An 11762-nucleotide genomic window follows, 5' to 3' on the forward strand; every position below is an offset into this window, starting at 1 on the left:
TCGTCAAGTCATGTAAAACAAACTGGAACAAGATACTGTTTGTTCAGATGATGTGAGTGAGAAGCACATATCATCATACACATAAGCTGAGTGAAATCTTTAAAGATTTCTCACGGGGCATTGAAAGAGGAGAAAGAAGCTGGAGTAGCATCAACAAATGGAGGGAAAGATGAGCCTGCATGGAGTGACAAGAGGGGTCCATCCTGCAGTGACACTGTCAGGTGCATGAAAGGGGATGAGGGAAGACAAAACTAAAAGTTGGATTGGTACCACTGATCCTTTTGACCTCAGGAGACTCTGACAACCAAACCATCATTTCTTGTAGTGATAAGATAATAGAAGATTACAAAGAAACTAGAACTGGGGCCACATTGGGTTCACCTCCTCTTTTTCTATAAGCTTTTCTAGTTGTGGTCAGAATGTGTAGTGTGTAGACCTAGATTCTGGGAAGAGCTGAACTGATTGTGTGTTGGGAGGAGATGGAATTTTTGAGTCAGTGTTATAGGTTATATCCCCCTACAATTCATATGTTGAAGTCTTAACCCCTCGGTACTTCAGAAATTATCTTAATTGGAGATAGAGTTTTTATAGAGGTAATCAAGTTCAAACAAGGGCATTAGCTAGGCCCTAATCTAACATAATTTCCCCTTTTAAGAAGGGGAAATTTGGAAACACACACACACACATACAAATAAGAGCAAGAAGATGGTCATCTATAAGCGAAGGAGAGAGGCATGCAACAGATCCTTTCCTCATGGCCCTCAAAAGGAAGCAACCCTGCTAACACCTGGATTTTGGGTTTCTAGGCTCCAGAACTGTAAGACAATGCATTTTTGTTGTTCAACCCACCCAGTCCATGGTATCTTGTTGCAGCAGCCGTAGCAAACAAATATAGTTGGCCAATGCTAGCATCCTTTTCTTTCTTTCAGGAGAGGGTGGGGAAGAGAAGACAAAGATTCTCAAGACTCTGCAAAGCAAAGTGGTTTTTTTCTGGTATAATACCTGGAAACCCCAACGGTGTTTACATAACTGAAACAACTGGCCCATATCTGAGCTGACCCAGTAATTTCTGTCTTCTGAACAAGCAGTGTTCATTGGCCCATGATAATTGTGCTTTTGCTGCATGATCTGTTGTAAACCAGCCAAATGATCTAGTAGACACGTGTTATGGTCAATTCCATTTCTGTCTGCAGAAAAAGTCCAGTGAGTTAGGCTGAGAGGCAGTGAGTGTGGAAATTCTTTTTTCAGGTTCCTATAAATTCTGCGGCTGGGCTCTCTGTTGCTCTAGCCATCATTACTTCTAGTTATAGGGGTTGAGAAGGATCTAGGTTTGGGCCAAAAATATTGCCTAAAATGCTCCTTTGGGCTGAATGGAACCTCTTTACTGGATTTCCCTCCATTCAAAGAGGACAAGTTGTTGGGAAGAAAGCAAGAATTCATTTTTTCTTTATGATTAAGTAATTTTTTGAAAGGGTTCTTTTTTTTTTCTTCCTTCCTAAAAACATGTAGAAAATATGAACACTAATTAATATTCAATTATCCTAATAGTGGATCAGTTTACTGAATGTGCCAAATTGACACTTACCAGAGCAACAGCATAATCTGATCTGGCAATAGCATAATAAACTATTTGTAGGAGAAATGTTAGAGAATGGAGGAAAGTGAGCCAACACATCCTTAGAGAATACTCACACATGTGTGAACACACACACTGAATTTGGATGTGCCCCATACTCTCTTTCACTCTGTATCTACTGAAGCCTTCACTTTTCCTGTGACTGCTTCTCTAAGCCTGTGTGCAATAACATCTTCTTTAAGTCTCAGGTGCAATGGTATGTTTCCAGTTTCTGCTACTCAGTCGAGTGTCTCAGTCCTTGAGATCCTGAAAGGGCTATTGGAACATCAATCAAAGTACAGTAATGGAAAAGGGAGAAAGTGATATATGAGAACCAAAGGCAAAGGGATATACCTAAACGCAATGAGCTTCCTGCAGGTGGACTCATGTCACCTTACTCAATATCCTCTTCCCATGGGCCTTCCAAAGTATCCATACAAAAGACTTTTCAACCCATCAGGGAGAAAGAGTTCCCTGCAAGCCTAGCTTTTTCTGAAAGGCAGTATAGCATGGACTTCGGAGTCAGGCCAGTGTGAATTGCAATCCCAGATCCACCATTTACTAGCTTTGTGAACTTGAGCAAGTTGTTTTTAACTTTTTGAGTATCAGTATTCTAAGCCTACAACCTTACCATTAAGGTTACCATTAACCTTTAACCCCAACTTTAAGACAGGCATAAAACCTATCAATAATAAAATAAAAAAATAAATTGTGACATATTCATATATTGGAATATTCTGCAGCTGTAAGGATGAGAAATCTACAACCTCATACAGTACATGACATGATTACACAGTGTAACTATATACTAGTACAACAATAGGGATGAATGTCACAAGCATGACATTGAGAGAAAGAAGCCAGATACTAAGAGTACATATTGCATAATACCCCTTATTTTAGGTTGAAACAGTGATTGCCCTTGAGGGCTGTGATTGTGTGTGGGTGGGAGAGGGCTGGAAGAGTTTTGTTTCTTATTCTGGGTGGTGGTTACTTGGGTGCATTCAGTTTGTGAAATGCACTGAATTCCATACTTAAAATGTATAATTTACTGTATGTATGTTATACTTTAATAAAAAGTTACTAACAAAAGCCCAGATCATAACAGTATCTTGTGCATAGAGATTGTGAGGATTAGATAAAACAATAAATGTAAAATGCCTAGTCATAGTAAGTGCTTGCTATATGTTAGAAATGTATTATTGTTATCATTCTCATTATCCTGATGAAGACATTGGTAACAAATTTAGTTGCTGTCGCATCTGGGTATGCTTGTGACACTCCAGGGTTTCTAAATAGGAAGGCCCAGTTCTTTATTAGAGGCAAACACCATGGCATAGTGTCTCATTTACAGGCATGCATTTTAGTAGAAAAAAAAAAAAGAAAAAAAATCAGCCTTGAGTACTCTGATTTGGGGTAAGATAGTTCTCTAAGTATTTTTTAAAACACTAATTAACAAAACAAAACAAAACTCACCTTATGTTCTTCTGAGCATGCAAAAATAACTTGGCAGAAGAGAGTAGGCCATTTTCTGCTGTTCTCAGACTGGTTTCTACTTCCTCTGGTTTCCTCCTTTAATAAAAATAGCAATTTAATCTATTGACAGATAAAAGCCTTTCAAAGCACTAACCCCTTTTGGAGCTGTTGCTCTTCATTGTTGATTTTCCATAATACAGATGTTTTCGGCATAATGTATCCTCCCAAATGTCCTCTGTCAGCTAAGTAAAGAAGACAAACAGCATCCCGATCCTGAAAACGAGGCCTCTCCATAAACCAGCTGTCATAAACTCAATTGAGCTTCACCCCACATAAAAATTTTAATAAACAAACCTCGCCGGTCAGCACATTGCTCTAGCGTATTTAAACATATCACATGCTTTCTGCTCCTCTTCACAGTTCTGCAGCTTTTGCATAAAACAAGTTCTGGGTTAACAGAATGTAGTGAGTCTCAATGGGAAAGGAAATGCCTCTTCCTTCCATGCCATGAGATAGCCATGGAGTGAGAGCATTACACAGCGAAGTGGCAGCGGGATATCAAGGTCAAGTCCAAATGCTTAGAACAGTGATTCTGCAACTGAGTCGGCATAAAGAAGCCTGAGGGCACATCTGGCCTATTCCTGACCCACTGGGTCTCCCCAGCTGTGCCTCCACCTAGTTCTCCTCATTTTCTTTTCTTTTCTTTTTTTTTTTTTTGCATGCTGTGTTGAAACCTTATCTGCCTCTCTGGATTTTCATGCATCTATTGAGTCTGTTCTGACTCTTGAGTCAGGTTCCCTCCATTCCAGTTCTGGCTCGGCAATCCAGATCTCTGCAGATTTAATGTCTTATTGCACTTTCCTTCGCCTTGGATCTCTCATCTGAAAGCTGAGGATCATAGTAGATCTACCTCCTAGGGTTCTTAAAAGGATTAAATGTGACCATGTGTGCAGAGCTCTCAGAACAGCCTCTGGCTGCCTCATAGTGCTCACAGCTCACAGCTTGGTAGATGATGGTGATTACTCAGTTCCTTTCCAATTCCACCTCCATCTCTGTGCACTCACCCCACACAAAGTAGCAAGGAAAACCCACCATCCAGAGAGAGGTTAGCTAATTGGATTCATGGAGTTTTAAAATGAAAAGATAATTCCTAAATTAAGAGCACAGTTTAGGAGCTAGTGATTTTCTCAACCTTGGCAGCACTATTTGAAATTTGGGGCCAGGTAATTATTGTGGTGAGGGGCTGTCCCGTATAGGGTGTTAGCAGCATCCCTGAGTTGTACCTACTACCTGTCAGTAGCGCTCCCCCAACACCCAAGTTGTTACAATCAAAATAACTTTAGGCAATGCCAAATGTCTCCTGGAGCCAAAAGTGTCATCTGTGGTTGAGAAACACTGGGCTGAAACAAGACTCCTCTAGCAAGGAAGGCATAACAAATGAGCTATGAAAAGAGAGGGCTGAGTGAGTTAGCGAAAATCAAGGTCCTTTCTTACTTTACCATGGTATTCAGAGAACAGATAGGGGTAGAAGTCTGATTCCAGACCCTACTGACACCTATGCTGGTCTCCAGGCAGTTTACTGGTCCACCAGCCAGTGTCTTCCTGAAAACTTCCGTTTCACAGGAGTGCGCAAAAGCAGAACAACAATAGAAGAGAAAGGGTTCCGTTCCCAAATGCCTGTAAAAATGGATGATTTTAAGTGAAATAAGTCAGACATAAAAAAACAAAACAAAACAAAACAAGAACTATGTTATTTCCCTCATATGTGGGATATAAAACAGAAAGCAATAAATGAACAAACAAATCTCATTGACACAGACAACAGTCACCAGAAGGTGTGTGTGTGTGTGTGTGGAGAGGGGGGGAGGGTAGAAGAGGCTAAAGGAGGTAAAATATGTGGCAACAGAAGGAGATTGGCTTTGGGTGGTGAACACACAATGCAATACAGATCACGCATTATAGAATTGTACACTTGGAAGTTATTTAATGTTATTAGCTAATGTCACCCCAATACATTTATTAAATTTTTTTTTAAAGTTTAAATCTCTACTGTACCTCTGCTTTCCAATGTAGTCTTGGAAGATATATTTACCGTATTTCATCAAAGTTCCTTAGTTTTGTTATTTTCCTTCACCAGTGTTTAACCACACCAGGTTGTCCTCTTTCCAGCTTTGTCTCAATTGTGTTAAGTTCATGAGAATTACACTAAAGTGCTTTTATTTTTCCATCTTCCCACTTATTTTTATAAACCATGGGGCAAAATGCAATAAAAATTTCCAAGTATTTGCAGAAACATTACTGTGCAGATAAAATCGGCAACACTGCCAAAACTCATCTCTTGGCTGACAGCACCACCATGCAATAGCTCAAAATGTTCATTTTCGGATTATTTATAGGGATATGAATTTGGCATACAAAAACTGGTTGAGAGGTGTCAGTGTACAATGTGTGAATGGATGGGGAGCAGAGAAGTTTTCAATTTATGCAAGTTGAAACCACTAGGAATTGTGAGAAGGTGTATGGGCACTAGGTCATAAGAACTTCAAGGAGAAGAAAGGACTTTCAAAAAACTTTTTCAGAATCCTCTCTAGTGTCAATGCAATAAACTATTATTAAATTCTAATTTAATGAGAATTTAATGAGTAATGGGTAGAATAAATTAATAGTTTCTTTAGAACAAGAATGCAAAACTTCAGGATCCTTAAATTTTTATATTCAAAAATATTTTGTACTGGTTAAGAAATATATGTATTGTATGTAGATGAAGAGATATAGATATCTACTGATAAATAGATAGATCAGTTTATCTCCACATACATTCATTGTGAAATGTAAATCTTTATATATTAATTTTATTTGTTGTGCTCATTTAGGTATTTAGTTTCTCCTGGTTGTTAACCACAGAGATCAGCTTGAACTGGTTTGAGCACAGATGCAGTATAGGGAGGATATTGGAATGTTGCAGAGTTTAAGGGTTGTAGGGCTCCTTGAGAGACTATACTGAGTACTTGGAAGTGCCAGGAAGAATTCAGGGAGAACTTTCTTTGTGTCTCTGTTCTTTGTTTTTCTCTGGCATCTGTTCCATTCTTCTCACTCCGCTAAAATGCAGAAAGATGGCCTCAGAGACGCTGAATGTACCTCACCTCCAGTACCTAGCCAGCCCAGTTAGCCTAGCTATCTGAGTCTCATCTCCAAATTCCCGGGAAAGACAGTGTGATTGGTCCAGCTTGGGTCAATGTCCATCACTGCTCTAATCAACTATAACCAGTCTAATGGCAGGTAGAGAGGAGTCATGAGATTCAAGTATGTTTTGGGGTTTAATTCTGTGACTTTGGGATGTGGTTTTCAGATTAAATGTTGAGGATGGGTAACCTCAAAGATGTATCACATGTATGTACTGAAAATCATAAGCAAATGTCTAGCAACATTTTCTAGTTCAGTTGCCTTTTTCTTGCTACAACAAAGTAGTAGGTTTTAAGTGCATTTATTGACTAATGGGTTAATTTGAGGTCTGACCAATTATAAAATGAAAGAAACCTGTAAGGTTTCACATTTCAAACCTGTGAGTTTGATCATAGTGCAGACTTGGCCTTCTGGACTATGAAAATGTAATTTGTCTTTGAAAATGAAGGAAGGTATTTATGAGTTTCTCAGGGCTGCCATAACAAACACTGTAAACTTGTGTGGCTTAAAACAGCACAAGTTGATTCTCTCATAGCCCTGGAGGCCAGAAGGATAAAGGCAAGGTATGGGAAGGGCTTGGTACTTCCTTAGAAGGTTCTACGGAAAAGAATTCTTCCTTGTCTCTCCAACTTCTGGTGGCTCCAGGCGTTCTGTGGCTGCATTGGCATGATTCCAATCTCTTCCTCCATCTTTCATGACCTTCTTTTCTTCTCCATGTATCTCCTCTCTGTGTCTCTTATAAAGACACTTGTCATTAGATGTAGGGCCCACTTGGATAATTCAGCACGATTTCATCACCAGATTCTTAACTTAATTACATCTGTAAGATCCATTCTCCAAGTAACGGTGCATTCACAGGGTCCAAGACATATCTTATGGAAGCCCCCATTCAACCTGTTGTGTAAGGTAAAAACGGACTGACCAGTTGGTCTTCTTGCACCTTGCTAGCTTCTTGCACATCTTGCTTGGGACAGTGCTGTCCAGGAGGTGGCAGCTGCAGTGGTGGACCTGAAATTTGGAACCCAAGAGCAGGATGGAAGGTGGTGAAGTACCATGAACTCAGTCTGAGGCAGCAGGGTCCCAGAAACTGGTCACCCTAGGTTAATGACCAGTGCATCTTGCTGACATTTTCCTAAATGAGAATAGTAGACAGAGTCCACCACCTGTATTTCTCCCTGTTCTTTGAAGGGTGATAGAGTTTCTTGCTTTTTCTGGTAGACCAAACTGGGGAAGGAGAAATAAATTGTAACCAATTTTTGTGTAATGTAACCCAGTGTTTTGTTGAGGTCACACTAATTTTAAGAGTTAGGTAAGGTCAGCAAAAATCACCCTTTTTTGGTGAAAGTATAATCTGAGAGACCAGGTCAGCTACCCCATCATAATACTTCTCAGCTGGATGAGTAGGTACATGGGGCTATCTATCTCTTTTGTGGTATTGAGTATATTATGACTATTATTGTTTTTACTTGTCAAAATATTACACTGATAATTCAACATTGGTCATTTTTTAAAGCAATGATTGGAATCTGCAGCCTAGTGTTTTTCAACAGTTACTTCCCTCAGGCTGAAAAGCTTCTTTATGGGGCCAGAGCCACAAAAGCATGGCTTCTAGAAAATTTTGCAGTTGTACTTTTGACTTTATTTGGATAGCCAATGGATCTTTGCCAATTTTCTTAGAAACTCTCTTCTAGGACATACTTCATTTTTCAAAGACAATGGCAGGGCCCTGAAGAGAAGGGTGGGTGTAGGCTGATTATCTGGGTCTTATTTACAGAGTCATAACCATAAAACAATTCAGAAGAAAAGTCATTTTTCTATAAGATATGACATTAACAAAAATAAAGAGCAAATGACTCTAGCAAACAAAATTGAGTTTCCTCTCTTCTTTTTTCTTTCTTTCTTTCTCTTTCTCTCTCTCTCTCTCTTTCTTTCTTTCTTTCTTTCTTTCTTTCTTTCTTTCTTTCTTCTTTCTTTCTTTCTTTCGTGTGTGACAGAGACAGAGAGAGGGACAGATAGGAACAGACAGGAAGGGAGATAGATGAAAAGCATCAAGTCTTCATTGCAGCTCCTTAGTTGTTTACTGATTGCTTTCTCATATGTGCCTTGATGGGGGTGGGGAGGCTACAGCAGAGCAAGTGACCCCTTGCTCAAGCCAGTGACCCTGGGCTCAAGCCAGGGACCTTGGGCTTCAAGCCAGTGACCTTTGGACTCAAGTCAGTGACCATGGGGTCATGTCTATGATCCCACACTCAAGCCAGTGACCCCACGCTGAAACTAGTGAGCCCACACTCAAGGTGAATGAGCCCATGCTCAAGCCGGTGACCTCAGGGTTTCAAACCTGGGTCCTCCATGTCCCAGTTCAACGCTTTATCCACTGCACCACAGCCTGGTCAGGCTCTTTTCTTCTTTCTTTCTTTCTTTCTTTCTTTCTTTCTTTCTTTCTTTCTTTCTTTCTTTCTTTCTTTCTTCTTTCTTTCTTTCTCTCTCTCTCTCTTCCTTCCTTCCTTCCTTCCTTCCTTCCTTCCTTCCTTCCTTCCTTCCTTTTCCTTCCTCCCTCCCTCTCTCCCTCCCTCCCTCTCTCCCTCCCTCCCTCCCTCCCTCCCTCCCTCCCTCCCTCCCTCCCTTCCTCCTTCCTTCTCTCTCTCTCTCTCTCTTTCTTTCTAATATAGAATGCTTCATGAATTTTCATCCTTGTGCAGGGGCCATGCCAAACTCCTTCATATCATTCTAATTTTAGTGCACGAGCTGCCGAAGTGGGCACTGAGTTTTACTTCTGAATCACAGTATTCCATTCAATTTGCACATTGTCTACTTGCCTGTCTCCTTTATATCTGGATGAATCATCTCTCAGGGATAAATATTATCTGCAATTTGTCTTCTAAATTGTAGAAGGCTTTGCTACAGAAAGAAATTTCTGTTGTGAGCTAGGAATCCTCTAGAATACTTGACAAGATATGTTTGATTTCTTTCTACCTGGTGTTCTTATGATATTGAGTAAAATTTTACTCCCCATCCCAGATCCCCATTCCCTGGCCTTAGGAATTTAGGAGCAGATTCTAGGAGTCTCTGTTTTGAAGTGGAGGAAAGTGCTTGCCTTGCTTTCCTGTCTATAACCCAGGCCATCTATCCAGAGCAAGGTTTCACAGGGGAGCTCAGCTGTGGCCCTGCACGACCAAAGTATTAAAATGCTTTAATATGCAGACAGACATCTCTGTGGCCTAGGAAAATTTCTCCAGGGCGAAAATCTCCCTGTTCTCCTTGACACTCCCGTTTCTTAATCAGTTTTTATTTTTCTGGCTAAGCAGATTCAGTGGAATGTGAACAGAAAGGGAATGACACCGCTTGGAATACAGGAGTTAGCAGGGAAATGGCTGGGAGTCCTTGGGGGATGGGACTCTTCCAGTATATTTTTTTCATGGTGAACTGTGAGAACCTGCTTGCTTTCCTATTGGATTAACCAGATGAAGAACTTCCAGAGGACAGAAACCATGCCTTATTCGTCTTGTATCTTTAATGCCAAACTAATACCCAGCACTCAGTGCACAAACATTACTCAGCAATTGAGTCATTCAATATCTGATTTAGGAAGAACAACATTACTGGAAGAGGGTATAGTGTGTTGAAGGATGAATTCCAAAAAAATATGTTCACACCCTTACTTCAAGAATCTGTGAATATAACCTTATTTGGGAAAGGGATCTTTCAGTTCAAGATTTCAACATGAGATTACTCTGGATTATTTAGACACACCCTAAACCCAATGACAGGTGTCCTTAAAGGGACAGCAGGAGAACACACAGAGAGAAAAGATGGCCATCTAAAGAGGGAGGCAGGGATTGGAATCATTCATTCATTCACAAGCCGAGGAGCGCCTGGAGCCAGCAGAAGCTGGAAGAAGTGTGACCATGCCAACACCTTGCTTTTGTATTTGTGGTTTCTGGGATGGTGAGATAGTAAATTTCTACTGTTTTATTTTTATTTTTTTGGTTTTGTTTTAATTTTAGCAAAAGAGAGAGAGAGAGAGAGAAATAGGAACAGACAGGCACAGAGATGGGAAGCATCAATTTTTTGTTGCAGCACTTTAGTTGTTCATTGATTGCTTTCTCATACGTGCCTTGACTGAGGTGGGGGTTTCCAACCAAGCCAGTGATCCCTTGTTCAAACCTGCAATCATGGGGTCATGTCTATAATCCTATACTCAAGCTAGATAAGCCTGTGCTTAGGCCAGCGACCTCGGGGTTTCAAACCTGGGTCTTCAGCGTCCCTGGTCGACATTCTATTCACTGCACCACTGCCTGGTCAGGCAACTTTTTATTGTTTTAAGCACCCAAGTTTATGGCAATTTGTTATGGCAGCCCTAAGAAACTAATACAGAGAATAATCAACTTCAAGAAAAGCCATTAAAATCAACACAGAACCTGGCTCATCATACTGAAAAGAGGACACAGAGGGAAGTCTAGGTTGGCAGAACCTAGGGAGTAGGAACTGAATTGTCAAGAGAGGACAAGAAATGGGGGGATGATCTTAGTTTCCAGGGTCCTTGATGAACTGAAAGATGTTTCAAACTAGGTTGAAGAGTTGGAGTTGCAGGAGCCTATCATTTATTACAATTGCATAATTAAGAAATTGACAAGAAAAGTAGTTCAAGGCTTTGCACACAAAGAAAGAAAAATACCTTAGTGAAAAACAGTGGGGGAATGGGGAGGGCTGCCATTTCTCTAAGTCACACCTTTGAGAAATCATCTTTTGTCTCTAATGGGGTTGAAAGAAAAGGACTGAGACAGTTCAATTTTTGCCCTCGCAAGTAAACAATGATCAGCTGGCATGCCCTGCCTGTTCCCTGAAGTGTCCTGCTCTGCCCGGCTGAGTTTACTCTGCCTTGCAGGGACTCAGTCCTCACCTACATGGGTGGGGCTCACATGGCACTTTGGAGAGCCCAATATCTTCCTTCAGGACAAGAGTGCACACAGCTGGGAAGTGTCAGAGAAGTCCTCAGGACCAGACCCAGGTTAGAGAGAGCAGCCAGTGCTTCTAGTTACTGAAGACAAACACAAGGCATTTGAATTTTAGGCAGAGTGGGGTGGTCAAAGGTGTGCTGGTCTGACCATCAGTCACTTGGGTGGTTGTCCCAGTCTACCTCAAAGTAGTTTAATTACTTTGCAAAAGAAATGTGATGTCCTCATCTTTACTATGAGAAGATTGGTTAGATCACTTTCAAGCTCTATAACTCTAAGAGTCTATGATTGCTACCTGGATATTCAATGAAATGGATTCATCCTGTGGAAGGATGTTCTTACTGAGGAGCCACTGCGCCACTTCAGCCGCAGGTGTTGTAAAGTACCAAAAGATGCAGAATTAATATTAATATTTTAAGAGGCTTGAAGAACTTTTTATTAATTTTGGTTAAGGTGTGCAGAGAAATTGTGAGAATAGTCTCTGTACTGTGTGATTGGCATAACCAGGATGGCCCTTGGCATTGTATTGTAAA

At 40.7% G+C, this 11762-nt stretch overlaps 1 non-coding gene across 1 annotated transcript; it reads right to left on the reverse strand.

Moving 5' to 3' along the window:
- Positions 1-8933: 8933 nt before the first annotated feature.
- Positions 8934-9035, reverse strand: LOC136332775 (U6 spliceosomal RNA). The gene has a single exon (XR_010730914.1). It is a non-coding gene; the product is annotated as a U6 spliceosomal RNA (small nuclear RNA).
- Between the last annotated feature and the right edge of the window lie 2727 nt (positions 9036-11762).

The sequence above is a fragment of the Saccopteryx bilineata genome, chromosome 3, assembly GCF_036850765.1.
Source record: "Saccopteryx bilineata isolate mSacBil1 chromosome 3, mSacBil1_pri_phased_curated, whole genome shotgun sequence".
Classification (NCBI taxonomy): Eukaryota; Metazoa; Chordata; class Mammalia; order Chiroptera; family Emballonuridae; genus Saccopteryx; species Saccopteryx bilineata.